Source organism: Vicia villosa, linkage group LG2, assembly GCF_029867415.1.
Source record: "Vicia villosa cultivar HV-30 ecotype Madison, WI linkage group LG2, Vvil1.0, whole genome shotgun sequence".
NCBI classification, from domain to species: domain Eukaryota; kingdom Viridiplantae; phylum Streptophyta; class Magnoliopsida; order Fabales; family Fabaceae; genus Vicia; species Vicia villosa.
In genome coordinates, this window is record NC_081181.1 from 1719365 (window position 1) to 1725812 (window position 6448).

The 6448-nt window shown below is 37.6% G+C and overlaps 1 long non-coding RNA gene across 6 annotated transcripts; it reads right to left on the reverse strand.

The window, feature by feature from the left end:
* Window positions 1-2744: 2744 nt before the first annotated feature.
* On the reverse strand, window positions 2745-6448 carry LOC131648758 (uncharacterized). 6 transcript variants are annotated; one of them, XR_009298170.1, is made up of 6 exons: window positions 6127-6448; window positions 5473-5558; window positions 5150-5288; window positions 4962-5034; window positions 4475-4588; window positions 2745-3665 (listed from the first exon to the last, which is right to left on the reverse strand). It is a non-coding gene; the product is annotated as an uncharacterized LOC131648758 (long non-coding RNA). The 6 variants fall into 6 exon arrangements; XR_009298169.1 differs by having other exon boundaries at window positions 2745-3148; window positions 3233-4588; XR_009298168.1 differs by having other exon boundaries at window positions 2746-3148; window positions 3581-4588.

Genomic DNA, 6448 nt, shown 5'->3' on the forward strand with positions numbered 1-6448 from the left:
TTGCGGAGGACGAATTGGACGGAAGAAATTCCAGTAATTAATTTAGAGACTTCAAGTCAAAGAACCGTCCCCGTTCGACAAGAAACGGAGGAAGAACAACCCAGAGTAAGAGTTGTAGGTAGAAATGAACATCCAGATGGGGTTGTTCAAAGAGTCAGAAGGGAAAATCTGGCCACAGAGAATAACTTGACTGCTATGATAGAAAGGGTGATGGCCAATAATGGCCTAAGTACTGGACTCAGACGTCCAAATTATACATCCCCTATATCAGACTATATTATGCAGACAGAATTACCTAGGGGCACTAAGGTACCCAAATTTACAAAATTTTCAGGCGAAACTAACGAATCGACAGTGGAACACATTGCTAGGTATCTAACAGAAGCAGGGGACTTGGCAGGAAACGAGGACTTGAGGATCAAGTATTTCCCTAGTTCGCTGACAAAGAATGCCTTTATCTGGTTTACTACTTTGCCACCCAATTCGATAGATGCGTGGGCATACCTAGAAAGATTGTTCCATGAGCAATTTTACATGGGTCAAACTAAGATAAGTTTGAAGGAATTGGCCAGTGTTAAGAGGAAATTCACGGAGACTATTGATGATTATTTGAATAGGTTCCGTCTGTTGAAATCTAGGTGCTTTACGACAGTTCCTGAGCACGAACTTGTCGAAATGGCTGCAGGTGGTCTAGATTACTCAATAAGAAAGAAATTAGATACCCAATACCTTAGGGACATGGCCCAGTTGGCAGATAGAGTTCGACAGGTCGAACGCTTGAAAGCAGAAAAGGCTAGGGCTAACAAAAGTCATAAGAAGGAAAGGATAGCGTACGTCGAAGCCGAAGACGCTGATGATGAGTCTTTCAATGACTCATATAGCCTGGAGGAAGTCGAAATAGACTTAGCAGAATTAAAAGAGGCACCACCTTATGCCTGCAAATTGTTAAATCCTGCAAATGGAAAGAACCCTGTAGAAAGTGATAAGAATGATAGGTTTCCTAAGAAAACTTATACATTTGATATTACTAAGTGTGATGAAATATTTGATCTATTAGTAAAAGATGGCCAAATGATACTACCTCCTAATTCCAAAACTCCTCCGTTGGAACAACGGAAGAAAAGAGGTTTCTGTAAATATCATGGGTTTTTAGGCCATAAAACTTCACAATGTTTTCTTTTCAGGGATCTAATTCAAAATGCTATCAATGATGGAAGGTTGAAATTTGCTGACAAGACCAAGAGTCACATGAGGGTCGATACCAATCCCCTAAACATTGCTGATGCTAGCCTCTGTGAGGTAGAAGATATCAACATGGTGGAAGTATCGGAGATCGAAGTGGCGGAAACTAAGGCAATGCTCAACGGAAAGCAGGCTACTGAAAGCCTAAATGATGAAATAATCTTCAATACTGAGATTGAAGAAGCTTCCCAAACAGAGATGACTGAAGCACCAAAAGAAGAGAGCAATGAGGCCACTGAAGACCTCAGGATAAAACTCCAGAAAATCCAAATCTCTGAAGTTTCTCCAGCGGTGGTCAACATGGTTAGCGCCAGACACCCAACATCTGAGTTTGGCGAACTAGAGACACGGCTGACAAGGCAGAATGGGGGTATTAAAGTTCCTCTAAGAGCTGAAAGCCTCAAAGACTACTTATGGAATTGCCATGAGAGAAATGGTGGAAAACAATGGATGTGCCCAAGGTGTTCGATCATGCTGAATCGAAGAATCGAAGCCAATTTCGAAAGGGCTCGACGTGAAAGATGGGAACACCCAGGGAGAGAACCAAATCCTTTACTACAAGTGTACCCAAGGATGGATGAAAGCTTATTAGGATTTTTGATCAGATGCCACAAAGGGAACTCTGAGGTTGCACTCTGCCCCAGATGTGGGGCAGCCTATGATGAGATGCTAGCACGATCATTTGAACGTGTGCACTGCTCCATGAATCAAGAAACTCAGGGGCTACGTCCTGACTTGTATGGTTTCGATGTATGGACCCCAACGAAGAGACCAGATAGTCCACACCCTAGAGTTCGAAGGGTAACGTTCAAAATCCCTGCAGATCCACCTAGGGATAGATGGGTACAAGCCGATGCAAGAACCAACAAACGGCGTAGTTGGGACCAAGGAGGAAGAACCGCAATGGCATATAGGAGACAATTTCAAAGGCCAAATCGAGAGACATATCGATTGGAGAACTATAAGGGAAAAAACCCTATGTCTCGGTCCCAATGGAGGAGGCACCAGAGGATGAAAAGGGCCCAGAAGGAATCACTACAAGAAAATTGGCGAATTGCGACGGCTAGTTTTGGCGGGTTACGACGGTTTTAACTGCCACAAATTACAAGTCGCGACGGTTGTGTAAGTGTCACGGAAACGTGTGTCGCCGGAGTGTATTGCGACGGTTGTTAAAACCGCCACTCCAACCGTCGTCATCAGTCGCGACGGGTAAAAAACTGTCCTAAATCGCAAGTAGCGACGGTTACAAACCGTCGTTAATGTCTGTTTGAATTCTTTTATCAATTCAAGTTACGACAGTCTCAAACTATCGTAAACTACATGTAGCAGCGGTTACTAACCGTCGTGAATTTCAGTTTTAATTATTTTTCAAATCTTAATTACGACTGTTTCAAACTGTCGTTATTTATATTATATTTAATTTTAAAATAAATTATGGGGGTTTGCAACCCCCGCTAAATATATTACTTTTTTAAAAAAATTATGAGGTTTAACCCCGTAAATATATTAATTTTATAACAAACTACCCAATGATTGAATGCTAACTAGTGCATTCAAAATATATTGAAAAAAATGTGATTTCCAGAATTCAAAAACAATACAGAGATATTTCTCAAGATCATACATAAATTAACTAAGAAATACATCAAAATTCAGAATTAATCTAAAACAACAATAAAATCTAAGGCGGATTCATAGAAAGAATGTTCTAATATTGATATTGATTAGCAGAGTCACACTGAATCCAGAACTGCGAGCATCTCGGCACATGGTTCTTCAACTCAGTCCACAAACTCTTTAAGTCGGTTTCTTTCTCGGTTTCATTCACGAAATATAAGCTTCAGACTTAGCATAACCACTTACTTAGGGTCATCTCGATCTTGTCGTGACTCTTCGCCGAATGTTCCTATATTTAACAATGAAAATGAGCTTAGTCTCCATGATATAAATGAAACTCAACAATGGTTTTTTTAAAATCCAGTCCATATACAATATCATTGATGTGAAAAACTAGTCCCGCCAATCGCGCATCAAGCCATCGAAAGTGCAACCGGAAAAAAATGCCAAACTAAAAGAAAAAAAATGTCAAAACTGAAATAATGACCAATAAATAAACTCTTCTACATAACAATAATTGAACATGATACAATTCTAAAATCAATTAACCCTAAAGAACAAAAATCAATTACCCTAAATATTCAAATTAAACAAATAGAAGATAAATATTAAACATTAAAAAAAATGACACAACATAGAAAAATCAAATAAACATTGAGACAATTTATTTGGAGTTACATATAGAAGTGTAAAACCTAAAAAATAAATGATATATACGCACCTTCACTTTCAACGCAGAATATATGTTGCAAATTGGAAATTTTCTTGTAGTGATTGTATTCTTTTCAACATCATTTATTCATACTCTACGAGCCACACCAAGTCAATAGAAAGATATAAGAATAAATTTATGTGACTAATAACATATAAATATAGGTTCCTTAGGTGTTCTTTGTGAATGCTGAGATTTTAAACAAACCACTTTTTTCCCATATGAATAAGGCACCATTGTTTCCTATTATAATTAGGCATCATTGTTTGCTCATGTGGTTTATAAAATGGTAACACTATCCTGTACCTATTATGCATGAGTGAGGACCACCAGTTTGGAAGAAAAACATAACATTAATGGTAACTGACATGCCATCGGAAGATGCACCTGAAGATCTTAGCCATACACCACCAATTCCCTCGAAAGCCAATTTGTCATAACCTATTATTTCAGAGCTGAGATATGCCTCTCCAACTCGGCCAAAATATGGCAGCTACGACACCAAAATAACAGCCACTAGACCTTTCTAAAATTGATCACTCTCTAGCAGTATGCTTCTAAGACACATTGGACCACTTAATTTTCATAATTTTTTTGTTTTCACTCTACTGTATAATCAAATTCAAGCTTATTAATATTTCCAATACCGAAATTGAATCCATCAATCACATTGGCCATAATTCCTTATTCATGAACTCAGCTAACAGTTAACTCCAAACATACCAGTCCGCATAGCAAACTACAATAGTTCTGGCTTGATCTGGAGCACATAGAAGTAGGTCCATTTTAAATGAACCAAGGTACTTACATGCACCATAACAAAGCAGAATCTAAAGCTTCCTACACCAGATCTGAAATGAAACATATTATTCATTATTAAAAAAAGAATATGGGTTCAAGAACCTGTTGAATATGCGACTATATCTGAATTCTTCTCTCAACGACCTTCTGAACAGCCTGATTTTGATCAATACCTCTGAAAAATAGATTATGAACTTCTGTAACCTTTCGAGCAGCCTGATTTAGATCAATACCTCTATAAGACAGAATCTAAATTTCTACTGCAGATATCTAAACTCCAATTCTTGGACTCCATTTAGAACTACATTCGTACAATGGAATCCATAGTGGAGAGTTAATTTCTTGAGAAAATAAACTAAAGGGAAGTTTTTAAACATGTGCAGACTTCAAAGAATGGTGACAATCTCAAGAGAGCTTCATTACCTGGCGCTGCAGTAAGTTATGAATGGTTATTGGCTAGTCAAAGTTTTGATTGCCAATTTTTAACAGTTAACATTTTTACTGAATTGCCAAGACAAATATTTGCATTTAAATAATATGTAAAATGACACAGTTATTGAATGAACTCTGAGAAAGTTTTCAAGCTGACCTCTGCATCAAGCCTGATGAACTTTGTATCAATATGTTTTGTTGAAAGGGACTTTAAGTGCTTATCCATTATCCTGAAAGTATATATTGATACAATAAAAACATGCACATATAACTGTTAGTTCAGATATTAAGAGATAGGGATGGATGCTAGATTCAATGAGCAATAGTTTGAGTAAAAAGTCATACTTGCATCGATAGAGCTCCTTGTGGTAGAAATGACAGATAATTTTTTCACTTCCAGTGACTTCACCCAAGAAATCCCCTTCAGTGACTTGCCTAAATTTCCCATGACCTTTATTCTTCCATGATTCCCGTTTCTCTGCTTCTTTCCATATTAAAACAAATCTTATTATGAAGAAAGGGTGCTTAGAAGCATATTTTGCCTCACTTGTATTTATTTAAGAATGATAGTTTTATATGGACATTCAACTATATGAGCGAGTTCGAACCCACATCATCTTATTTCAACAAAAGTACTTTAATGCTCATTAACAGTTCCAAAAACAAACCTTTGAAGGAGCAGCTTGGAGAAGAATTGATTCATCTTAGAGCTGGACACAGGCTGGAGAACACAACCAGAGCTACCTTCTCTTCACTATAAACAAAAACATAAAATGATGATATTGGTGAGTATCGTACCGACGGTATCATTTAAAACTTTCCAAATTTCCAAGCCATGGAGAATAAGCTTTCAAGGTACATATTTTCATAAGGTTGGCTCAGTAACTTAGCCAATGTTGAATAGTACTGATTAATTTCATTGACTTGTTCAGTGACAAACTCAACAATCTTCTAAAATTCAATCAATCAAAAGTACATTATAGGTTTGAAACCAATTCAACCATAAAAATCTAATCAAAAGTTTTTAAAAACTCTAAACCTACCTAAAGGCTTAAAAATACAATCTCATGAACAACACAGAGAGAAACCTGTACATTATCAATACACCATACAAACAAAAGTTCATTAAAAATTGGAATCCCTATTGTCAAAATGGAACCCTTGCGTAAAAAAATAAACCCTAACAAATCAAATCCTAACTAAAATTCAAAACCCTTGACTCAACTAATAACCATGTTTAGACATCATATTTTCACGTTAAACTGTATCACGCACGGAACATTTTCCCGCAAATCCACAACTTATACAGATGGAAGACAAACCTGTTAAGAAAGATTTGTGGTGGCGGCTGAGAGAGGAAAGCTCGAAGCTGAGAGAGATGCGCGGCTGAGAGAGATATTCACTGTTGCAGAGGGATGGCGGTTTGAGAACTTAGGGTTTAGAGATTCACAATTGAGAGTGCGATTCAGGGCTTAGAGATTCACAGCTGAGAGACTGAAGCTACTTTTCCCTCTTTGTCCAAATGTCTAAGCGCCTTCTTTTAGAATTTAGAGGGACGACTGTATTTTCAACCGTCGTAGCCTAAAATTTCTCAAAACTTTTGCGGGAATGGAGAAAGACTGGGCCGACCGTTGTTGAACCGTC